Source organism: Hetaerina americana, unplaced genomic scaffold (genome assembly GCF_022747635.1).
Source record: "Hetaerina americana unplaced genomic scaffold, ioHetAmer1.1.p SCAF_5, whole genome shotgun sequence".
Lineage (NCBI taxonomy): Eukaryota > Metazoa > Arthropoda > Insecta > Odonata > Calopterygidae > Hetaerina > Hetaerina americana.
Genome location: NW_027287095.1, coordinates 89,206,021 through 89,232,441, shown reverse-complemented (window position 1 = coordinate 89,232,441; position 26,421 = coordinate 89,206,021). Strand labels below are relative to the sequence as shown.

Here is a 26,421-nt window from a genome sequence, read left to right as displayed (position 1 = left end):
CGCAGTTGCCCACGTGACTGATTACTTCCGACCGGAAACCAGAGGGCGACTTGAGGCCAGGACTGGGGCTCGTTTTTAGCTCGAGGGTGATCATTATACGTTATGTTTATTATTCTTTTGCTCCGAGTTGATTACTGCGCATTCGAGAATTTCTACTGGACCAAAAGATTTCCTAAGAACACATGAGAAAGGCTTGGGTATCATGAGTCTCCCATGAAACGATGGGGATGGGACAAACATATTTATTTATTAAATATATTGACTGAAAGGCTATAATTTTGTACGAAACTAAGATATTAGGTTTGTGTAAATCCTCCGCTGAGTTTCATGATAATATTAAGCCTGAATATTGTCATCAAAGTATAGTAGTAGTATCTTTAGGGGAGGCGACCAACAGCTGAGGTCATTTGCGCCATTAGAGATGGACAGGAAAGGATGACGGGTGGAGAGAAACCCGGCGTCGGCATTAGCCTACTCTTTACGAAAGGCGCCAAGGGATCCGCAGTTTAACGTCCTATCCGACGGACGGCGTACTCACTCAAAGTGCCCTCCACAAAGCACCTCAAGTAGGGATCGAGATACCACTGAAAAATATTCAACACCACCGGGATTTGAACCCGAGCCCTCTGGGTGGGATCATCAAAGTAGTTCCATGATGGTAGTTACTGCTTCAGCCCTTACAGATACAGTTGCTACAGCTCTTAACCTTCAAATGAACACAAAAATATATGCATGGCGTAGTATCTTTTTTTCTGATTAATGTTAGTAATTAGTTGCAATCAACTGATGTCAAGTATGAGCTAATGTCCCCGCCGTGGATTAGATAACCGCACGAAAAGTGAAGAGTCAGGCGTGATATTGTGGAATCGAGACATAATGAAAACTTCGTTGCAATTTTCCACAGTTAAATAACTGTGGAAAATTGCAACGAAGTTTTCATTAGATAACCGCAGTTTTAATCACATTCGCAAAGTGGTTCGTTGCAGTTTCATGATGATATCTGTGTCACTAAAGGAAAAAAATCGAAAAATATATTGATTCGTCACCCTATCACATGTGCATACTTACGATATCCTGATGGAATAGAATTCAATACACTCCTGAAAACCGAAATAAAATTGGTAGAAAATAGGCTTTTACCATATATTTAACCAGAAGGTTGTTTCGATAGGGCCCAGGACAGGGTAATAATATCTTCAATAAGTACCGAAATCAATGAAAAAGGCAATTGTCAGACTGCATAAACGTATCAATTCCCTTCTGACAAGAAATCCAATTTCTTGAGAGTGTTGAGCGATCAAAAGAAAAGCTTTCCCTATGAAATAATCCACTTGCTTATAAAATCATTGTCATTTTGCGCAATGAATCTCAGCGACAAGAAATCACTAAATCGATCAGGGAGGAGTGGGCGAGATGGAAACGAGGGAGAGGTTTGCGAAACGAAGCAGTGGCACGGACGTCGTTCACTTTTTAACTTTCTCTTACGACGAAGAAAACACTTTCCGAGATCTCGTAACTTACCGAAACAAAAACACATAAAACATATACGCGTCATCTCTTAAGCATCATGTATAGGACTTCGAAGCACGAGAGTCTATTAGACGCCTAAGACAGAGGCTTTTTGCCATAATCCTTCGTCTTCTTAGTTGTTTACGTATCACTTATGGGTCTAATAGACTTAGGTGTGTGTGTGCTTGTGTGTTTATGTGGGGGGGGGGATAGCGATCGCGGGAGCAGGGGGGAGGGGAGAAGGTGGTTAAGGTCGGAGAGTGAGGGACACTACGGCGCCCTTCCGCGTCTCTCGAGAAGGGCAAACAGACATAGAGCGCCGCTAGAGCAGCTAGAGCGGCGACTCTAGCACATAGGAAGGTTGTGGGACGGAGGATGGATGCATTCGCGATCGCCTTGAGAGGAGTTGTCACTTCCGGAGAGGAAAACGCGGCCGAATCCCTTCGATAATTTCACGTTCCCATGGGATGGAAAATAAAACTTCGCAAATCCACGCATTCAACGTTTCCAATTCCTCTCGAAATCAAAACGCAGGACTTGGGAAAAACCTGAAGTTCGACCAAAACGAAACCGAGAAAATTTTTTTTTGGTAATAGGCAGGTCTTTTTCAAATTTTCCAGGAAATACCAATTAATTTATCCATTCTTACTGCCTCTCCTCCGGTCCATGAACGCCAGTTGGCGAGGGGTGTCACATACGTACGACGGGAATGCTATAATCATCGACACTGTTTGCATTCTGAAATAATGGAAAGCGTGTCACAAAATTCAAACTTCGGAGCAAGAGAAATTTTCAAAGAGTTAAATCGGAAACAATAGAATTCAGCAACATGCTGTTGAAAAACAAATCGCATCCGGGTGAGTGTCCTAAAACAATGACAATACTCATTATATTTAAAATAAACGGGCGAGATAAAATGTGAATACTTCGAGATGATCTGAAGAGGGGGGGGAATGCATCGCGTAGAATTTCCGTCTCTATTACCAGAGATATTATTGGCTGCCGCAAGGATAATCTCGAAGCACGGGCTGAGTTGCCATGAGAGCGAGTCTAGGAGGGAGGAGTACCACTTGCAGCAACACAGTTCTGTTGCTAAGGGCTGCAGGTGTGTTGGCATTGCGAGCCGAAGGTCTTGAAGCTGGCGCACTCCACGAGTCGACCCGAAAAGAAATCCCCGCGAGAAGAGTGCGCGCGAATGAGTCACCGAAGGCCTTTCCTTAAGAAGGATTGCCTTAATCGAAGTTCCCTCGAGCATATTAAATTTTGAGATTTCTATGAGACGGAGCCAGATGGTGTTATGAGGTCTCCAGAACAGGGCAACCTTCTTTCTTCCTTCCGACTGCCTTCCGCGCTAACAATATAAGAAAACTATGTTAGTTTGTAACAAAAGTCATACTATGGTGTAAGGCGAACGTTATTGAATGAAGGACGGAAGCAAATTCGTGTATTTGAGAATTCAATTAATTAAAATTGTCATTTAAACATGAATTCGCTCAATAAAGAAGTAGCCTCGCATTGGCCAAATATTTTCGAGGATTTTTAAGAATTTCAGACGTTAAAAAATCTAAATATGGGACAAAAAGTCCTTTCAGATCTTCCGAGTACCATCGGCTACCGAGCAGTTGCTATTCCTTTTCCCACCTTAGAATATATCCCAACCCCTTATTTTTATACCCTTTCTCAAAAAAATGGCGGCAACGAGGAGGCAGTAGTGTGTTAATTATTTTGCAGTCGACGTGTTCACGAATTTCCGTGATCGATGATAGGGCCGGTCTGCTTCTTAAATGCGAGGAATATGAAGGAGAGACCCCAATGACTATCATCTAATTCGATGAGGGGTTCCCATCATTCCGGAACCAACGAACGGTAGCGGATGCCCCCCCCCCGCACAGTGCCTCCTGCTGCGCCCGCCACCGGTCTCTCGAAGTACTTACTACGTATTAAGAAACGCGCCCGTGGGCACGGATTCCTTTCGTTTCGACGCCTATCGCGTGTCGACCCGCTTTTGGGGCAGAGATAGCCGACAAATACGTCCACCTACGAGAGCGAATCGGGTCACGGTTTTCGGGTGATGCAATCACGGGGATTGACGGTGAATGAAACAAAAGTGTGGGTCGGCGGCATCCATTCACCGCCGGCGGTGGCGGTGTGGCACCATAATTGTTTGGTCAATTGATGATGGGAAGCGTTTGCGAAAATTTGCGAAATGAGGGTAGGAGACAAGGGAGGAATAATTTACGAGGAGGATCATTTCAACGCCGATGCAAACGGAGTGTGAGGATTTCGAGAGACGAGAGGACCCTCATTAAGGAATCGGATCAAATCAAATGAGGATCGGTAATTTTTGTTCGAACTTCATGAGATAAAAAGAGAGTTTCCTGGGATTCGATTTAAAGTCACTGGCTGGAATGGCAAGGAGGATCAGCTCAATCCAAATCCAGCCGGCCCAAAATTCGCGTGTTCGAATCCACCCCGGGGATGGACATTATTTATTTAATGACTTAATTGGGTTGAGATTGAGACTTTATAATCCCCTCTTCCACGTAACCATTACGTATTACATTAAAGACATTTATTAACACCCAAGCCCTAGATGAAGGAAAAGCTACCTAGGCGGGAATCGAACCCACGACCCCTTTTAGTAGGCAAGAGAGGACGTTACCCTGCCGCCACCAAGGCCGGCATTACGCCCCTGAGATTAGGTTTTCCTTGTGCATTTCTAAGGATCGTTGCTCTTTAAACTCAACCCTAATATGAACTGTAATGTGTCAGCAAAAAAATTAATCTAAACTTAAAACATTAGGTACGGTCAAATCTTTTAAAGAAGGGTAACATGCATATTCCTGGTTCTCCCTCAATTGATTACAATAACGATTTCCCAAGCATAAATTGCTCACGCCCTGAAAACAAAATTCCGGAAGGATCGAGAGTCAAAACTCGTTCCGTCCAGAATTAAATGAATGATGAAATCTCAAAATCACGTCTTCAGGCAGAAAAAATACAGAAATATAAGGTCCTCGAGTGAACCTATTTGGGGACGAGGCAAAACTTGAGCCCGACTCAAGTCGGCACACTGAGAAAACCACGACAGAAACAGGGGAGCCTGTTGAAGTTACGACGAGAGCAAGACTTGGGTGACGCTGTTCCCTACCACCGAATCACTATCATTTAAAGAATATACGGTGGAAAAATGTTCACGCTCAATTTCATTAATGAGAGGTGCCCATCAAACTTCCTTGCCGTAACCACACAGGACGGATATCAGCGATCGCGATTGGTTGGACTATCCCGGGGACGTGCTCGAAGTGGGATGGACTTCAAAAGAAGAGGAGTCGACCGGAGACCACCACTTCCCTCCACTTTTCACGGCGACCCACATGGGACATTGGGAAACGACGGAGTTTCCTCGAGCGGGGGAGAGAAGGACGGGGGGCGGGGGTTGCCCTCTACGGTTTGGGAACTCCCGATGCCCGCAAATGAAGGCCGAGGGACAAAACGGAAAGCTGGCGCGAGCGAGAACCGTTGAAATTTTGGAACAACATCCTGGTTGAGGAGAGCTGTGAAATGGAAGCATTTGAAAGATGTTCCCCCGAGAAAACAACACGATCTGCGAGGATTCCCACGACATTCGCTCCTTCATTCCGCGTTGACAAGAATAATATTGTCATTTCCAGTGCGGACGATACCGGCCTAAGGCAGTATGAATAACTTTTGACATTATTATCCGAGCGCATCGCACATGGTAACAATTTAACACGACCCAAACATAATTTTCAACCCTTTCTTACTCAAGTTTCTAAAGATTTGATCAAGTTTCCTTGGTTCATGCCCAAATATCCGAATAAGGGATAGTGCGAGCAGAAAGAATCACACGCTTTAGTTGACACGACGTAAAATTACGGTGTCCAGGAATTGGCGACAGTCTCCACTTCAAAATCCCTCTCTGATCAACCCTCTATCAAGTCTCGACTGTCGATTCCCACGCAATGGAAATAGTGGAGTTTCAACCCAATCATACCCAGAAAATGTTTCATTTCCTTCGCTATATAAGTCGTAGTGGGAGACTTCTGCGATCAACTTAACCACGGACAAGTCATCATTAACGTTTCGAGACCAGAGTCCTAGGCAATTATTTTTTCACATTCGCATCCGAAGATCGGCGCCGTTATGAGCATAAGGGTGGGGTAACTGTATTAAAGTAACGCACCTTCAACATTAACCGCTCGAATTATAATTTTCAGTCACGATTGTTCTCCAACTTGAGTCCATTAGGGTAATGATTTTGGGTAAATTGAGACGCAGCATTAATTGCAGGTCATCTACTGACACGAACGGATTCCGACACGAATTCAAACTATTTATTTCGATTTTCCAAACGATGGAAATAATCCCGTTAAAAGAATTATTCACATTTCGGTAATTCTATTTCTGCATGCAGCAACACACCCGAAGGAGATCTTATCCTCAGAAGCTCAGACAAATATCTACATTCCATAATCTTAGTCTTCAATTTCCTGGATAACTCTATTGCCTCTGTGTTTTTTCACTGATTCTCATTCCATGCCTATCGGACTCATTCTGTTCATATGAGCTCAGCAATGATTGGATTCCCTTGCCTATCGGGATAGATTAAAGTTCGATGCCCGATATTATGATTTCATCATTTTAACTTCACGCAATCAATTTATTTATTTATTCAAGAGTCCTCAAGTTTATTTATTCCAGCACAGTAGGTATTATTTTTAGAGGCAGGATGCACGTCATGGGGTGCATTTTTAAAGCCTAATAACCCTGGAAGGTTAAGTTTAAAAATTTCGGATTTTTAGCCAAGTCCCTGATTCGAAGTTACAGGGTTAATAGTCGATATAAGCTCAACGTAGAATGCTTTCTGAACTTTAAAGGATGCCTACTACAATTGCTAGAAATCATATAATTTACTGAGCACGCGCAGTTAAAATGAAGAGCGTTGAAATCTAGCATTACTACGTTATGTGAAGATTTAGAATGGATTACTAGCTCGCAAGGAGCAAAACACAGCCTTCATAGAGCATACGCAACGACCATTGTTGTCCAACATTGACCGAGTGATAACACCAGCACGAGAAAATGTTATCACCAGAGCATTTTGCGCGCAAGATCAAAGGCTAAAGAGTTCAGATATGGCTCAGTTACTGATATATATTATCTAAGGGCTGACCCACCATCAGATAAACGATGTTTCATCAGGCCTTCCTTGTTTGGAACTCGTATTCTTTTTAAAAATATTCGAATCACAACAAAAGATCATAATTCAAAACAAAGATCATTTAAAAATCTTTAGATGCAGGTCTAATTTATGCGCTGAAACGAAGGAGCAAATTTCATTCTTCAATTCATTTTTAAATCGTACCGTAATTAAAAAAAGACAATCATGTTCAATGGGGACGGAAAGCCTAATGCGCATGCCAGACAACGGACCCGCCCATGCATTAATTTTTTCAGCTATTAAGAGGCGGCTCACTATGGAACCTGCTTTAGATATTCCCGACTCCAAGTCCTGCATTTTTTACACCCCTCACCCTAATTTCGCTTCACACATTATCACCCCCAAGTTATTACGGGTAAATCAATGCAGCTCTTCATACGCGTCGGCGTTTGCAAAATAACTAATCTTAATGGTATACCATATGGAGATACACAAACATGGATACTAAATATGGATACTTTACTCACCCATACGTGTACTCATATCTGGGTGTGCGTGTGTGTGTGTATATATATATGCACACACACACACATACATATAGATTCATTCACATGGATATAAGGAAAAGGGATAGGTAAGGACAAACCTGCGTTTGTCCTTTGTATGTGCTCCTATCCCTTTTCCTTATATCTATAGCCATGTGAATGAATATGCGTTCACCATTTGGCGGGTTTTCGTGCTTGAATGTAGGCATGTATATATATATATATATATATATATATATATATATATATATATATATATATATATATATATAAACACACACACCTGTCTACCCCTTTGTGCGCGGCATAATTCATACGTGAAATTGTCTAACGCAAACTACAGATCAAGATACACCGCGGAATATGACACATCGTCAAAGGGCTCCTTCATTGACGAAGCAAAAGCACACCGGGTGCCGCGGGGGCACCCCCACCCCCTCCCATAGAGATAATGAGGCAATGACGCCTAGGCCCGAGCGTTGATCTCCCCGACGACGACCATCACACTCAGTGAGGACGGAAAAGGAAATCAGAGGCGCCGAATGACTCTGAGGAATTTCCCAGCCTCGAATCTGCTTCGACCGATTTCAAAATGCACAAGGAGACGCTCGAAAAGCAGAGTATACTGAGAATCGATCGATTCTTATAAAAATATACCATCAAAGGGAATCTTTAACGATGCGCTGACGTCAAACCCTCATTTCCAATTGCATCACACTTCGTCGGGTACCGTTACACCTTCGACGGGACAGTTCGGGTCATCCACTCCGTCAACACACACAAAGCACACCCGGGGAATGAAAAGAAATGAACACCAATAGCGATTAATTTTGGAACGCTAAGCAATGACGATTATTATTCAACGAGCTTGCTGAGCTGAATGCTGGCAGGACGGGGTCGACGAATTATAGCGCGTCTATTCCATCGATCGCTTGAGAATTAAGTATTCATTGCAATCGCAACCAAAGGGACAAAGAGAAGACCGAAGAAAATGAAATACGGAGAGATAACTGAAGACTGCCTGCTTTTGTACAACAACGTGCACTGGAAATAAAATTGGCGAAACCAGGGAGAGGAATTAGGGCCCTTTCAAATGTTGATTTGTATTATCCACAGATGAGCTTTAACTGACTTCCCCAGAAAGAAAAAATCTGGAGATGAAGATTATTTTTCAAAAAATAAATCACCCGAATGCGTGATTGCCTAGTAAATTAGAGGTTAGGCTTACTGGCCAAACAAGTTAGGGTTTCAATCTGGGTGATGTACTTTGCCACCCTCAACTAGAGCAAAATTCTGGGTTTTTTGGTGCCAAAAAAAGCTAGAACTCCTCTGGTGAGGAGGGTAAGGGTTAAGCGACCCGCCATAATAACGTCAACGCGTGGGCTGCAAGCACCGTAGGGTTTATCCGTAGTGGGAGGAGAGCTACAAGTATATCATCGCTAATCAAGGCGACCTTCGGGCTGAAGACTTCCTTATGGTTTTTAAATTGCTCGTTAGCTAGGTGTAATTGAAGAAGTTACCGTAAGCGAGGATCAACAAAATATCAACAACTAAAACAAAAATATCTATTCATCTATAAGCTTAATAGAACAATATGAAGTTTTATGAAAATTCAAGATTAAAAAACAAAGGATTTATTTTATTTTTTCGTAGCAGACTACCGGATTAGGGTTGAGTTTTTGATTACCCTTGGCTTTACACAATACTAGACTCCTAAGCACACACGACACAAAATACCCTTACAAAATTCCCCGTATTACATTAACTCATTCTTTAACTCTGTACACACTCTACCGACTTCTGCCGATTTTTGCGACGGTTGAAGTATTCATGTTCGATAAAATAGAAGATCAAGCAGAAAAATTAATATTTTTGAAGTTTACGTGAGCACATAGACATATTATTTCGGACAAAAAACTTTAAAATAACAAAGGATAACACGAGTGATTTACGAAGAGTGCGACCCAAAAAATAATTGGAAACCATTCGTCCAAAATGATATCTCAGATGCGAAGCAATCGAACGGCATCTCAGTGAGGAGAAAACTATTAATTTCAAAGAAAGGAATCTGATGACTCATCTGCACTGCTCTTATTGCGACGATCGCAAAAACCTTAGATGCATTGAGAAATACGAGGACAGGAGGCGGCACACAAGAGTTGAGCCGAAGGTCAATGCGATTCACTCTGGAAACGGAAGTGGCTATGATATTATAGCCATCACGGGAAAGCCGGAAACTACGAGGAATTCGGGAACAAAACGATTCATGTCCTCTGCTCGATCCCTTGTTGTTGTGCATGGCAACGGCGTAAGGCTAACCTTCTAAACTGCAGCGCCACGCGCGAGGCAATACGATATGGATGGTTGCGAAACATCTAGCATTCCTTTTTCTGTCGGTCAATGCGGAACGGTCTTAAAAATCCCGCCACGCAACTTTTTTTCACATCGTATTATTAACGTCACCGACTTTCCTACCCAACAGGGAAACCAGAAGCGTCAGATACTTTTGTTGAAAAAAACTGGAAAGACTGACGGCCGGAGAAAGAAAAAAGTAACCCTAAGATAAGAAATGTGTCCAGTAAAACGAGAACAGCGCTTAACCAGCAAAAAAAAATTCTCATATTTTCATGCATTGGACCTGCTATTACATTTTTACGAAATTTAAAAGAGAAGGAGAACATTGCCAGGTGAAGGGATAACATCCATTCCCAAAATATCTCGACAAAGATAGAACAAGAACGGAATTCGAATTATTAGCACAAATAATCAGAGGAGAAAATCAAACAGGTAACATTAAAAAAAATCCCACAGTTATTCATGAAAATATCTAATTTCCTTAATTTCTCTATTTAAAGGCAAATAGGGAGAGTTCATTACCACTTAGTGCGCTACAGAATTGGCGGATGCTATATTGCCAGGTAAAGAGTGAAGTCTAACTAAAACAAGCCGCTTTCGGAAGGCGGAAGTAAAAAAAGAGAGAGAAGCAAATCGGTTCCTAAGAGACCAGCACGAGCCACCCACCGGAATGAATCCAGGCGCATCTTTGTCGCGGACGCAATCCAGTGGGTGCCAGGCCGCGCGAGGAAAATTTAATCGACGCATTTCATCCAAGTGGCTGAGTACATACGTAGCTCCGCAATCGAAGAAGCGCTAACACTTCTAAGGGTCGCGCCATAGTAACAGGAGGGCGGATGAATGAAGGAAAGGAGAATTGAAGCTTCTAATACATGCGAAGTGAGACCACTGCTCTAACGGAGGAGGAACAGAGGGGGGTGGTGGCACTTTCGCACAGATGGTGGGGCTTTCGGGGGGGGGGTTGTTGTTCTCTGGGGGATGCAACCTGTGCACAAGTGTATGCGACCGAAAAAATATTGATGAAGTAAGAAAACCCAATGGTCAGCGAGAGCAGTCCGGCCACTAAAATTCAAGCGTGTGGACAGAGTGGAATGGGGAGGAGGAGAGGAGATGGATCACGGAGCTTCGACTATCCAGGGCCGGGATTAATTGTTAATTACTTCTCGCACAAAATGCACTCCATTTAATTACAATTACGACAGCCTGATTGTTATAGCGGGGACGTGGTAGTCCATAGGCAGAGCGTTGGACTAATGACCGCAGGGGCCGTGCTCAATTCTTGGTTACACCTCTCTGGCCACCAGCACCCGAGCTGCGTGATTTTTCGGGTGCCGGAACATTCTGGGAAACAATAGGCGATATGATAAGGGATTTGCCCCCTTTAGTTTTAGTTTAGACTTCTACCAACACGTAGCAAACCGACCTCCGGGTGGATTACTGCGTTAATGGTTTTTTTTCTAATCTGTTATGGCTTATTATCATACACGCAGATTGACAGAAAAAAAAGTACAAAGGCTTTCAGAAAGATACCTGCTAGCTTGGGGTTCGAACGCCTTTTAAGTATTTAAGCTCGTTGGGGAGAACAAGGGGAGAACAAATATGAATGCCACCGGGATTTGAGACGATTAAACGAATCGTCTGATTGCTATTGCCCGACAAAATATTCTCCGGAGGCGCCCTTCTTAAAAATCAGCCTATTTGGAGGAAATGAACGGTTCCGGCCACACTTTCAACGCGATCGCTTTCCTCCAATCACTCCACGCGCACGGAAGTATACGACTAACCGGGACTGACCCAAGGAGAGGGAAACTTCGGGAGAGTTCCGAAAAGAGCCAACGCGGCAAGAGTGGCTCCAAGAGGAAGCTGGGGAGAGGAGATGAGATTCAAGGAAGAAAAGGCAGAAGATAGCAAGCTCGGGACGCAACCTCACCTGTCGAGAACGGCCACTGTGAAGGCGACGGTTAGTGTCAACTGGAATGCTCCGATAGCTATCATCTCACGGGCTTGGAAATCTCCAGGACTGAGACGAACGGATTCCTTCCGGGGAGAAGTGCTCTCCTTCTTCCGGGCGACGGGGCGGATACACGGAGGTTGGTCGGGTGTGCGAGAGGGGGGAAAGACTGATCCAGTCGCGATGTCCTCCTCAAACCACTCTCTCTCTCTCCCTTCCTTCAATCCAGCGTTCCCGAGTCAGAAGGAACCGGCGAAGGAGTCGTCGTCTGCTCACACCGTTCCGCTGCACTCAACTGCGCGGGTTTCTCCGTGGGGTTGGCGTCGCGGGGGAATAGAGCAGCGGCGCTCCGATCGAGGCGAAGGAAGTCGAGGGAAGGCCGGTGAGTAGTGCAGTAGGGGCGACCTCGGGGGATTCTCTCTCTCTCTTCCAAGTGGAGTGGGGAGGGCGAGACGGGGCAGGTCCCACCACGCTGCTGCTGCTGAACTGATCCCGGCAGGTAGTCTCTCACTCGTTATGTGGTGGATCGCGTCGGAGAGGTGAGGAGGTTTTAGAGGGAATGTAAGGGGGGCGAAGATGGAGGCTGCGCGTTATAGTGAGGCTCTACCGAAGGGGCAGAGGCGGGGGGGGGGGTGCGAGAGAGGGGTAAGAGGCGAGGGAGAACGGGTCGTGTGGAGGGGTGGGGAGGCACTCCATGACGTATCGCGCGAGGGAGGCGTGTCGGGTGGGGGGGAGGAGGAGGAAGAAATGGTCGGGGCGGGGAAACTCCCTTGGCCGCTGCCACTGACGTCACCGGCGTCAGATGTAGCGCCGGGGGTGCGGGAGGTGCGTGTGTGGGTGGGTGGGTGGGGGTAGGGGCTAGGGAGAGAGGGATGGGAAGGGGAATCCAGACCGGCAGACGACTTTCGGGGGAGTGGATTGCGTCAGAGAAAATGGCAGCGGGGTGAGGGAGGGGGGTGAAGAAATACCACGTGCGAGGAACTACAAACAACCACCGCACCACGAATGGGAGACGTACGACCCGAGGAGGAGAGGCGGAGGGGGGAGGCGATAAGATTCATTCCTCGCCACCAGGCATACGGACACGGTCGCGAGGAAAAAATTCTACGAGCAGAGAGACCTTTGTTTCCACACTTATTGAATATTTTTCATTCGAAATCATTGACGTCATTGCGTCGCGCTTCCGCGCCGATGTTACGTCGGGGCCTTCGATGTCACCGTGTTACCATGGCAACCTTCCTCCGGTCCTCAACCCTGTGATCTAAGAGCTCCCGAGCGACTCTGTTGCGGTACCAACTCGTTGCTTCAGTTAGGCCCTATTGCATCATGTCGGGTTAGACAGGCGACCTATGTCCGACTACGGTATAGCCGGTAGCCACCTACGATATCTATAGCATCCACCTATTAAATGTGACCCTTGGTTAGTTCAATAGAGGTTACGTAATGCTGGATGGGATAACGCGCCATATTTGTTTTCATATTGCGGTTTACTTTCAAGTTCTGGATGCGGAAGTATAAATTATATGTATATTTATGTCGTACTGTGAGTATTATATGAAGAGGATGATTAACAGAGGTTTGTATCTGGTAAGACAACATTTAACTTGTTTATTCATTTATAACCTTCAGGTCCGGTGCGTTCAATAGTAAAAATCATCCAAATAGTTACATCAAAGTCAACGAAAACAAACTTGAATTAATTCATACGGAGCAAATGCAGAGATATAATTTCAAGGAAATATGCAAAAAATTAAAACGCTAATAATACAGAAACCTATGAAATGAATCGTTTTTTTCATTTAAGGTGGGTAAAAACCATAATTCCACCGCCAACTATTTTCCCAAATGTCCCTCCGTTACTTTCAAATGCCTCGCCAACTTATCGGATCTCCTCAAATCAACCAATTCACTCCTTTGATCCTCGCCACGTCCCAAAGCCACTCCCATACCCTGCAATAAACCTAAATGTAAAACGTCATATTTTCAAAACTCGAACCCTATCTCTCTCCTACCCGCTTTTTAACTCTCTCCCACCAATTCCCTACTCCTCATGTATTTCCAGCAAAGTAGTTTACCTTCTAAAGTGCCAACTATGACCTGCCTTTGGGCGGAGCATCACACCCCTCAATATTAGAGTCAATAACCACCGGGCCTCATGCAAGAATTCTTCCCTGACTGGTATGCTCCCAATCCCCAAACACGCCTACGAACACAACAGTCCCTTTGATAAATACTAGTGTCTTCATTTTAGCACCCCTCCCATCCTATGGCCCTCAACTCAAACTCAAAACTATTGAGTAGGCGCTTATCTGGCTCCTTGATTCCTGCAATGAACCAGGTCTCAATATTAGACATACATTACCCCAATCTACACACATTTTAATCCCCCCTCCGCTCCCTAAACCTTCCTTTATTATTCCCACACTTCTAAAAATTCCCCTTCCAACTGTTCACCTCGCAAACATTTCCCCACCTTCCCCATCCTGTCAGCGTTTCCAGCCCCATCTGTTATGACCTTCTACTCAGTTCCTTCCTTCTATCCCTAGAGAAAGGTGGCTTGACCACCGGAAATTCGAAAATGTGTGTTTCTTTTCTTTTTTGTGGGTTTCTGTGCTTTTGTTTTTGTTAGCTAGTGCTAACTGGATATGCTTATTATTCATATTCGTGAGGCTTTCACAGAAGTTATATATAATATATATATATATATATATATATATATATATATATATATAAGGGAAAGGGATATGAATACATATATATATATATATATATATATATATATATATATATATATATATATATATATATGTTTATATCGGTAACATTTTTTTCTTCGCGAGTGTATGAAGTGCTCGATTCAGATCGTCAGTTAAGTGATCGCAGATCGCTTTGGCATTGATAAGATGACAATGCACACCTTAATCACGGAAAATTTGGCGAGGCGAAAGATCTGCGCTAAACTCGTTCCAAAAGAACATGATAGACGACCAAAAGCGGAGCCGAATGTCTCCTTGCGAAGACCTGCAACGGTATCGCGACGATTCCCCAACCCCCTTACAGCCGCGACTTGGCACCAGGAGACTTTTTCCTATTCCCTAAAGTGTCATAGCGCCATGAAATCCTGTACAACGAAAAATTGAAAAAATGATGCAGACATTATATTTTTAAAAGGAACATTGTTTTGATTTGAAGATATTGCTTGCTAAATACGTCTAAAATGTTACCAAATTTGAAGGAGGAACACTTGCATTAACTACTCGTTCCTAGATACTTCTTATTGAATGTTTACTTTCCAAGAATAATGGTTTTCCAAGATTCAATACGATTGGCCTCCGGTATCGCACTATCGACTAGTGTATCCCTGGGCTGCTATTCACTGGTCAAACGAATGACTAAGGTATAACCAAAAGAAGCGCAACTGATTTTTTCGTGTACCCATAACCAGACGTGTTACAGTCTGCCGTTACCCGAGCTCAGACTGAAAACCTTTACTCAGAGAGGCTACCTATAACCGTAGACATTTCGCACCAGCGGGAATACTGGTGGAAGGCAGGATTTGAGGAAGCAGCAGAGATGAAGCAGGTGTGGCCTCTACTCCACTCTTTAAGGTCTACGGGTCGACCGGCCAGTCCGATGAGCGAAGACTTAACTTGTTCACTGATTTTTATTGCCTTAAGTTCCCTTAGCAGGCTTGGTGGGGAGGAGGGTTCAGGAGGGATCTTCCTTTCGGTCAAATGTCTCACCGACAGAGCCTAATCGTCGAGTCGTTCGAAGGAGACGAAAGAATAGCAAGCCGCAAAGTCGACTTAATCGAAAATCTCGATAGGAAAGATCAATTTGCACGACCACGAGGCTGTCGGCTTTAAGTTCCTGACCTAGCTCAAGGTAACCCTTAAATTCCACGGTTGGGTCACTGCTATCTGAGAAATATCACCCGAAAATATACGCATTACGGAGTTCAAACAAATCCAACAAAAGGAAAAGAAAGTCAGGGAAAAATCTAGACATTTACATCCTATGATTATATTTTTTCCATTTGAAAAAATCATAATGAATTCTGTCCCACCTTTAATTGACCACATAAAATAGCAGTAATAGCTAAGAAGAAAGTTCCAGTCCAATAATTTGGACCATATTAATGTTCTTTACATGAATCACCACAAAAAATATACAAATTGTTATCAGAAATATAAGGAAATTATTATTATTATTATTAGGTAATCTACCGGTTAAGGTAGGTTTTTGGATGGACACAACTACCAAACAAACATTTTATTACTCCTAACAAAAAACAACATCCATCATCCTACTCTATATCAGGTCCCTTTTCATCTCCGAGTACTTTCTTCCTCCCTTCATCCCGTCCAACATCCCTATCCTTTTCCTTCCCTTTCCTCGTTTGCCTAACATTCTCCCCTCTGTTACAGTCTTCAACATCCCATTACCGATCAATACCCCCTTCATCCACTTTTCCTGCCTCCATAGGATTTCTCCCAACAAACCCCTCTCTTCGCTCCCAATACCTAGTACTTTGTTTTCTTCTCTGTCCATTTCACCTTCTCCATTCTTCTCCACACCCACATTTCAAAAGCCTCCAGTCTACGTCTATCCTCCTGCTTCAATGACTACGTTTCCGCACCGTACATAGCTACGCTCCATATCAAAGTTTTTACGAGTCATAACGAAATATCTGGATAAAAGCAATTAACAAAGCACTACTGCAGCGAGAAAAATTTAAACTTATTCTGCATCTCAAGGTACGTTGCGAGCCGGGTAATTATTAGCCAACACACTAATTGCAAAATGAAATGTAACTTAAATGTTGGCAACTAATGGAGAGGCTCAATAATTCAAGGAATGGACCAAATTACTACAACAGCTACATTCACTACAGTATTCAAGTTCAACGTAATTCCCTGCGCTTGCGAAGAGTGCTGCGAGTAAGCGTGACAATATTATTAGATAAAACATACGCAAGCTATGCACTATGCTACTTCCCGTGAAAAATGGTTTTCTTAGTCCCGCAGTTAGAGGCTTTTATGACACCTTATAGTTCGTGAGAAGAATGACATTGTAAACCTGTCGGTTCTAGATCTGCTTTCTCTAATCTTATTTTCGTGTTATCTATCTATCAGGGTACGATAGGTAAAATTATAACAAAAGATACCTGCTTCCATCTTATATAAGCGATTTAAATCAGTAATTTAATTTTCGCTCCGCAAGTGAATCCCAGCCTAGATCATCTAATAATCTAGATACACTAGTGAGTTTATTATGGCGTTTCGCAATTAGTAGGACATTTTACATGAGGTCTAACTGGTGGAAAATATTATCACTCCCTTAGTTTCACGTCACATTTCCCTAATTACTCTCATAAGCCGTCTTACTTCTATGTATGCCAGCCAGTTTTCTAATGGATCCTAACTTTTCCTAGCTAGTCGACATATTCCCCGTTTATGTTTCTCCCAGGAGATGTCGTGAGTGACTCACTAACGCGAGGCAACATCCTTTGAGTACTCCCTCATTATGCGAATTTTCCCACTCCTTGTCTGATGGACTCACGTATTCTTTACATGTTTGCAACCGACAATATGTCAACGGTAAAGAGTGACGGCAAAATATTTCAACTATTTCAAGTTACTTGATTGACCAACCAATTTTCTAGTTACAGTGCCGTGTTTCCCATTCCTCTTAACAGCACCTAGGTAGCCACAAATATCCAAGGACGAAATTCCACGGGCATTTCCAGGTTTGCCAAACCAAAATGAGCCTTTTCTTCGGGTCGTTTTTTCGGCAATCCACGATGGATATAAGTCCAAGGAATAAAACAATGTTGTCTCTTATAAAGGATTGTATAGGTTCTACTGAGAACCCATTTCTTTACAAAAAAAAGAAGCGCGATGCTAATTTTAAATATACTTTATGCATGGAGGAAATATTGAGCGATAGCGGGATGCTGATGGGGTCGCGATTGACGGGAGTAAGCCGGGAAGATGACTTGATTATTATCAGAACATTAATAGGTTTTATCGAGTAATACAAAAAATAATTTTTTTGCCCAAGTATCGCAGAAGTATTCACGATTTAGCCACGCTTTATGCGCATAATTATTTCCCTCTCCGTATTTTTCAAAAATATAATCATAGGATGTATTCCAAATCCTATGCGTCAAGAAACTATTTCCTTTAGGGGCCACTGTTTCCAAGAAATCGGGTTATTTCAAATAAGAGGGATCTTTTTACGAAGGACAAGAATATACGCTTCAGACTGCAAGACGGTGGGCAGAAGTAAGGAAGAAATGAAAACGAAAATAATAATGCAGGGCATAAGGGGAGGGGTTCTCGGGATGCATGGATGATAACAGGTGTCGGGGACCGCCCGAAAACTTAGATTGGTAGAAGCCTATACGTTTGTACACTTTTAATGATTGAATATTAAGAAACACCAAAAAAATGATGTGAGTGAACTTGAGGTAAGCTTGTGAGCATTCCCGGGAGGTTGTTCCAACACAGACCGGGAGGTAAACAACAGCACACTCCCACGATGGCAACTCAAGCACATACACTCATTGGCGATCGGTCAATAATAACGAAAAACATTGCCGCCGTTATCGTACAAAACACTCAGGACCATTTTGGACTGTTTCTGGACATTTCCGGGCTCTCCAGACTTTCAAACCCTGAGCATTACGAGATTTTCCAAGCAAGTCACCACCACGGTTGCTACTGGCCAAGAAATGTTATAATCGGAGCAAAAACGCGTAAAAACAATATTAAAAAAAACGCTATCGGGATGACTTATTACGAGTACAAACGGCAAACAAAGTTCAGCACACAAGGAACTCACTGGAGGAAAACTTTCCAAAAGAGTAAAACAATTTTATTCCAGTCTCATTTAAGTGAGTGGTGATGCACTGTAAGGAACGGACGCGCATAAGAAAGGAATGAATAACGGCGAAATATCTTCAGGCGCAGAATTTGAAAATATTCGTTAGTTGGCTTGAGATTCACATAGGACCCCTGGGATTTGAGTGACCGAGTTCACCAGGGTCTTTCAAAGCGGAGACCGCCCAAAAACCCCCTGCCCAAACGGGATTTAAAGCAAAAGGGATGCTCGTTTGGCCGACTAGCAATTCAGTATTGAGTGAAGTCGATAGCAATGGGATGAAGTTGTCCGCGCGACGAGTCTCCACGCCTAAGGACCCGCTCAAGGATCCGGGTTCGATTCGCTGATGAGACCGGAATCCTCCCGCATTGTCCCGACTTCCATTTGGGGGCATCGGAATGTGGACAGACGCCTTGCTTTAATGAGTCACACGACAACACAGTTTTCCCATCAACCTTCCCCTCGCCTCCCTAATCCATGACCACCGGAACTGATGGATCGAGGTGACATTAGTAGGCACACGCCTCCCCCCGCCTCTCCTGCTTCGGATGCCTCGCGATTAACCAGTGCCCAATGGCAGCCGAGCGGAGCGGCCCAAGGGCGTGGGAGATAAGGAAAACAGGACAGCGACGAAAACGACTATTTTGTTGCCTAAAAAAGAGGAAATGCGAATGCAGAGGACACGCTCCTCGTCCAGTGGAACCCCAGCGTTAAAAAAACACTGAACATCGGTGCAAGTCACATTATTTATGGAGTAACAGCGTTTCAAAACCTTATCACCGCGGGAAATTATGAATGCGAATCCCTAGAAGGTTTGAAAATATGTTAAGGGTAGACAACGGAAAGAGGAGATATAAATACCCATTTAATATGGTCTACGCACGTAAACATTCGGAAAAAAAGAAATAGGACACAGGGTGACACAATTTAGTAAAATTACTTCATGCTGGTAAGTACGTAGTAAATGTTTCATTCTAACAAATAGATGCAGAATCTTCAAATTCGAACGGTAAGTCGGGCATTAAAAAATCTCAAGAGCCACTAGGTTTCGTTTATGTTTACGAAGGCAATAACATGTTCCGCTTTCCCGAGGACATTATATGTCTTCTTAATTCGCTTCCCAGAAGAAAAAGGACAACTCACACATCGAGGAAAAACGATCGAAGTTCGCCGGCTAGCCCGACAAATGAATCATCAGAACGAGGCCAAATATTTTCATCTCATCGATTACAGCTCAAAAAAAAGAGATTTATAATCGAATGAAGGGCTCACGCAAATCGTTTAAAACCGCTAAAAATAGCGGGGGCGTGGTGAAGCATAATTCTGAGCCGTATTTTGAGGGGGGGGGGGTAACAACGATCAAACCCGAGGTGGGCATCAGAAATTACATTGAACAGAAGCTCATTTGTCGGAATTATAGCCAAACTTGATTATTGTGGCTTTCAGCGACTTCAACGATGGGAGTATTTTTTTTATTCTAGCTTTGTTTGACCTCAAAATTAATTTCAGAGTGAGTTAAAATGGAATCGCACTCTCAAAACTTAAAATAGACACGTTATGCACGCGCGTGTTTCGGAAGTCGACTGATTCAGCGCGAAATTTGGAACAAAACACGAAGTAGGTGATCCCAGGTCGGTGACAATCCGTCATCTCGACAACTTTTCCTCGAGGGTGATTCGATGAGCTCGGAGAGACTGGCCGCAAGTGACTGCGCAATGCTCATCACCCTCACTTCCGAGTGGTGCACGTATTTTGATGCTCCGAGGTTGCTCTCGGTGAGAAGCTATAGGAGGATCGAAATACTAAATGAACGATTACATCGCCTCAAAAAATCATCGCATCGGGAGTCCTGCTCGGGAGAGATTAATGCGTAGTCACCGCACTCGAACAATATCGATCTAAACCTGTTTCCAAGCGTCACGTGGCATTAAAATGCATGTTTTCTCAGACTCCATCCATATGAATTATGAATTGAGATAATGAAATATCCGGATTTGGTATAGACTTTTGTCTGTCGCTCGAATCGACTCTCTCTCATTGATGACAAACCACGTCTTAGTTAATGTAAACAATACTTGAGTGGTGTCTCGTAATTCGCACCCGGTAGGCCTCACAATTTGCGGTCAGCATCACTAAGGGACGAGTGACTCCCACAAACAAAACGCTGCTGAGGATCTGCTGCCTTCCCGGCGGAAGAAGATCGTGGAAATCTTCGCTCATACGATACACAGCGATCAAGTCATCAACTCAACCCAATCAATAATAAATCAAATCTTAAAAAATAGAATGAAATGTGAGCATCAATGAAAGCCAACCAAATTATTTTCCTGAACCTTAAATTCTATTTTCATTCACAGCTCAATGTCAATTACACGCATTAAATTAACTCTGCGAAAGAAATGACGTGAGAGTAATTTTGGTTCCGCCTCCGGTCAAATAAGTTTGGGCTTTCAAGTTCTCTCCGATTATTTCTGAAAGAGATATGAAGCATGTACAGCCTTGGGGGAAATGAAACTGAAACCATATTAGGCGTTCAAGAAATAATTTGTGAGGAATCACCACAACAGATGGAGTACGGGGGCACGTGATCCAAAAGTGTACGACGAGGAGAAGGCCTCGTTAGAAGTCAGGAACCTTGGCTTTATTAAGACGTTTCCATATGGCACCTTCGCGCCTGCAACCCTATTGGCGGGGTTTTTCGTGAGAACACTGTCTCTTTTCTATCACACTGACGCTCCAATTATACAGGGTCCGTACAATAAGTATCGCGATTGGTTCGCTGTAGCCTCAACGGAGCGGTGGATGGGGGTCCGACAGGTCGGCTCGGTAGAGGGGTCCCCCACCACTCAGGCGCACTTTAGTTCAGTTGCCTCCGGGCATGCGCTGAGACAGGAGGTGGATTTTTGTGACGTGTGATTGTTTGTGGTGTCGTCGCGCCAGCATGGAGCGCACCGTCAAACAACACTACGCTGTGAAGTTTTGCGATAAACTCGAGAAATCCGCGTCGGAGACCCTGGAACTCATTAAAAAGCCTTATGGGGATGATGCCTTTAAGACGCACAAGAGTTTTTGAGCGGCACAAAATGTTTAAGGAAGGCCCGGAGCTCGTCGAAGATGAGCATCGCGTCGGACGCCCGACGACCACTCGAACCGATGCTCAGGTGGCCAAAGTGAAAAAAGTTTTGGACTGTGACAGGCGTTTAATCATCGCCCTAATCAGTGAGGAGACCGGCCTATCAGTCGGAACCGTCCACACCATTATAACAGAGGATCTTGCGATGAGGAAAGTGGATCGATACAGGAGGAATGTATTTTGAAGATTATTAAGTAATTGTAATGATAACTGAAATACATTTTGATTTTTGGATCCAGTCCCGATACTTATTGTACGGACCCTGTATTAGAAGCCTACAAAAAACAGGAAATAAACGTCTTGCCTAAAAACGGTTTCTTGTCCTAGAGCCTTCTTTTCGGCAAATGTCACCAATTTATGAGTTCATTAATGAGGTTTTAGACGTGGTTTGAACAAAAATTTCGTAACAGTGAGAAAAGAAAAATTCCTTACAGAAGTCGAGAGCTTACGTCGAATGAGCCAATGCATTCGTCGTTTTCGAAAATAATTGGCATCCGGCGGCAGTGCCCAATTAAGGAGGGAGTTTACTCAAATTAGGCAGCTATTTCGTTTTTTCGAAGACACGAATTTCCTTCGGATGCTGTGGGTGCTTAAATGGGAAAAAATCATTGAATGAAGGATTAGCGCGCCTTTCCTCTTGACAGGGCTCCGCGTCCTTTACCCGAATAGGGATTCGGGAGACGTCGAGTGGCATGCGATGGGGAAGCAGGGCCGAGGGAAGTTCGTTCGTGAGATTCCATTTGCCAATAATGGCGGACTTAGTACGACGTGGAAAGAATGCTAAAAGTCTTCGCCGTCCGCCGCCAAAGTGTGCGCCCGGTGCGTTTCCCCCCGGTCGACTCCACAACCCTCGCCGGGGGAAAAACCTGCTCATGCCGCCCCCGTGAGTACCGGCTGCAACATTTCCAAGATAACTCCATTTGAGGCAGTCTGAAACCTGGAAATATTTATGAAAAAAAAGCAAGCTGCAGGACAACGCGCCCCGTCCTAAATTAAACTTGAAAAGGAAAATGGATTCGTCGCGATATTTTTAAGCTTGAAGGAAAGGTTGAAAATTTTGTATGAAATCCACTTGCAAAATTGACATTTTTTAACACTGTGCTTCAGGTTGAGAAATTCTATTGAAAAACTGTTTCTTATTAAACTTTCCAAAAAGTACAGTTTCCATTCCATTATTTCCTCTAACTGTAGTTTAATTAACTGACTTTCGCTACGGCAAAAATATCCTTTTGCGGTTGATCACATTAGAAACGAAAAAAGGATGGCGGGAAGTATACGTATAGGGTATCTGAATCACATCCCAGTAATTCTCCTTTTTCCTCAGGCGGTATAAGAGGTCTGTTCAAAAAGTATCGCGACTTTTGTGTTTTCTTCAAAAAATATTTATTTATTCTTGAATATCTATTTTGTCTCCTTCAAAGTGATTCCCATTAGATATTATACACTTGTGCCAACGTTTTTTAAATTCCTCGTATGCCCCGTGTTTATGAAAGCTAACGTTAACCTTGAGTGGCTGATTAAAAGCTTGATTATTACCCGTAAATGAACATTGAGATTAAAACAATAATAATATATAAACGAAGCCATAATATATTACAGCGATTACGTACCCGGTAAGTGATAATTAGACCATTTTGCAAGCTCAAGCGCTTGCAAATAAGTAAATGTGATAGACGGTAAATTGGTTGAATTTTAGTTTCAAAATAAGCTCTATCGTTAGAAACTGAACGAGCATTGAAAATTTTATTTTACGTAAGTATATGTGAAAAATACTAAATTATCCAAGGAAAATGTTACCAAGAGAGACATTCATAAAAGTACATCAAGGACTCAGGAATATGTTAGACTTCCAAGGGAGCTAACGATAGGGGTGTAATCGGTGGACAAACAATAACCCTGGATGATGATTATTTTTCGGATTCAGTAAAACACAAAAAAAAGTGTCAATATGGCGATAATGCAAACCGGAACTTTCTAATGAACCCGCGAAAAAATCCAGATGCAGATAAAGAGCTCGAAAAAAATCTAACGAAATACATCCGCAGGCACATGCTGTTTATTTCATACGGTTCGGTTCGAAATTGGCGAGACAAGTGCCGTTTGAAAGGGGCGGTTTTCGCAATACATTCATTCATTTCATGGTGCCGGGGTGATTGGCAAGGCTGAAGCCGCGATGAGCACGCAATGGTGGTCTGGCGAAAAAGAGCGATTACAAAAGACTTTTCCTCGAACACGCCCCGAAAATTCGCTAATGATTTCGCACGCATTTCCATCCATCACGCGCGGCCGATGAAAAATGACAGCTACCTAATCGGAGCACGTCGAGCCGTTCATGAGGGTGTGACACGGGGGGCGACCACGAATTCATGACGAGATATCCTCAAGGCCGCCGACAGGTAAGGCTTTCCCGTCCCAACTTACCCGCCGCCATCAACGACCCGATCTCGGGAGAACCGAAGGAGGAGTTCCCGGCTGCGGCCTCTCGCTGGCCCACGGCCACGACCAAGAGGGGAGGGAGGGGGGGGGAAAGGTTCTCTCGGGCTGGAGGCGAGGCTGTGACGTAAGGTCAAAGGAGCCGGCCCAGGTGGGGAAAGCGAGGCCCGAGGAGACATCGGTCAACTCTCCGCCCTTTCGAATCCAGGAGAGGGATTCCCAAAGAATAGCACGCCTTTGTTTGCGATTTCGGAAAGCAAAAACTTCGACTGCGACATCCGACTCCATGCTTATATCGCCCCCTCTCTTCGTCAGCCAACCGTCGTGCGTGGCATCTAAAATTTCCGGCCTGCAATTCCGGCACTAGGACTGAGGACATCAGGAACCGGAAAGCTGCCGGCCGGGTTAATCAGAGGATTAAGGAACCCCGTCCCTCTCCCCAAGATATGCCACCGCGCCCACCTTCATTCGGATTCATAGACAGGTTTCAGAGATGTGTACTACTTCAGGACTCGGAGGTGGTGGAGGGATTGTACAGCTGGGGAACTGATTAAAAGAGTAAGGGAAAATAAACATAGCCCAGGGTCTCCGGAGGGGTGTACTTCAAAGAGCCAAAACAAAAAATTTGGAAGCCTCGTTTTAATCACTTGTTCATTTCCGGCGTACTTTCCGTGACTTGAGACATTTTAATGAATTTTTCCGCTATTAAGAGATTCCGTTACACTCACGAACAAACGCGATTGAGAGTACACGAGTACAACAGTCTATAGCCACTCTTCAAAAGCTCTAGGGTGTTTGAAATAATTAATACCCTCATTGCAAAATTATTATCGAGGCCAAAGGTTGGCCTAATATGAGAATGCTATGCGTATTTAATATTTCGCCGTGTGATATCACGCGGAATGGCGGATGCTATTCGCCAATTTAGTACCTATGTAAACTTTCGACTTTCCATGTCCAAGACCCTTCATGCGCATTTCTTCGACTAAAATATTACGAAGATTTATAAAAAAATATTTCGGATCATATTCACGGGGGAATAGGGGTTTCAACGCCGCAATTAAATTTTTCATAGAATGTCAACAGTGCATTTCCAATGTATTTTAATCCACACAGTAGTATTATCGTAGAGGTATATTACAGTTTAGACATGAGTAAACGCCGGGTGTCCAAAATACATTTATTTTCTTTAACTCTTTAATGAATTTAATGAAATTATTACACTGCAGAATAAATGAAGAATTATTACTGCAGTCATCGATTGCTTGAGATCGGAAAACGATAAAAACGAATAGCAAGTGGAGATTCAGGGTGTGCAGTGCTGGAGAGAGAGAGAGACCTGTCCACTATCACCCGTGCTTTTCGATATTATGCATACTATTGTATTATGCGGAGGAACACGTAAGAGAGACATGGGAAGGGCTGGAGGAGGAGTAAATGGAGAACTCATGAAATCAGATTTACAGATGATCAAACTTTAAGTTATCCAGCTAGTCAGCCTAAGGAGTGAAGTAATTACTCAGCGCATTGTAAAATCACTGGGATATAAATGGGATGAGAATGAATGAAAATAAAACGAATTTATTTAGGTTATACTGAAAAAAGATGACTAAGATAAAAATTAAAGTTACGGGAAATACACCATTACGTACATGGACATAGAATAGTCCACATATTTAAGAAGAGTTTGAAAAGAAGGTGGAAAATTCTTTCAGGATATTTAAAGACTGTGAGGCAAAGAATCTTTGAAAGTAATAAGTGCAGTGAGTTGATGACAAGGACCTCGAGTGAGAGTGTAAAGAATAATGAGTGAAAACTTGAAATCCAAGCGTAGTTTTGTATGGTTCGGAAACTTGTCCGATGAGGCAAGAAAACACTCGGAGATTAAAGGCTGCTGAGATGTGGGTGTGATGAAGAATGGAAAAGGTGGAATCTACTGAAAGGAAAACAAACGAAGATGTGCTAGGCATGGTAGGGGAAGAGAGATAGCTCTTGGGAGAATTTCGAAGACGGTAGGACAGGAAGTAGGCAGGGTATACTGAGAGGCTGAAGGCAAAAATAGTGGGGAGGATGCTGGGAAAGCGAGGTTGGAGGACGAAAAGTGAGAGGCATTTTGGATGAAATCTAGGCAGGTAGAGAGTATACAAAACGGGTTTTGCAATTTGTAGAATGGGGTTAAGGGATGTTTAGTGTTGAACCAGTAAGGGCTCAGAAGTACAGCCAGTGTGTGTAGTCAATCGAAAATCTACTCTCACCAAGCAGACTAATTGCAATCGAATGCCTAACGGATTCGCAGTAAAAATGTTTATCGTAACAGCACCAATATACATTTTACTACTAAGATAAAGTAATGTATTAAAAATACTGTTTTGACACTGTGATTTTTATCCAATTCGTTCTACTTTATGCTGCGTAGAATTCAGAA

General features: G+C 43.5%; 1 protein-coding gene across 2 annotated transcripts in view; it reads right to left on the bottom strand.

Annotated features, from left to right (window-relative positions):
- Flo2 (flotillin-2) overlaps positions 1-26,421 on the bottom strand; it is a 109,721-nt gene that overhangs the window by 28,475 nt on the left and 54,825 nt on the right. The window contains exon 1 of one of the 2 annotated variants that reach the window (XM_071592962.1): positions 11,525-12,086. The exons of the other annotated variant lie outside the window; for it this stretch is intronic. The gene's annotated coding sequence lies outside the window, so the exon portion shown is untranslated. Of the gene's footprint in view, positions 1-11,524; positions 12,087-26,421 lie in introns of those variants that run through there. 2 annotated transcript variants of the gene reach the window in all.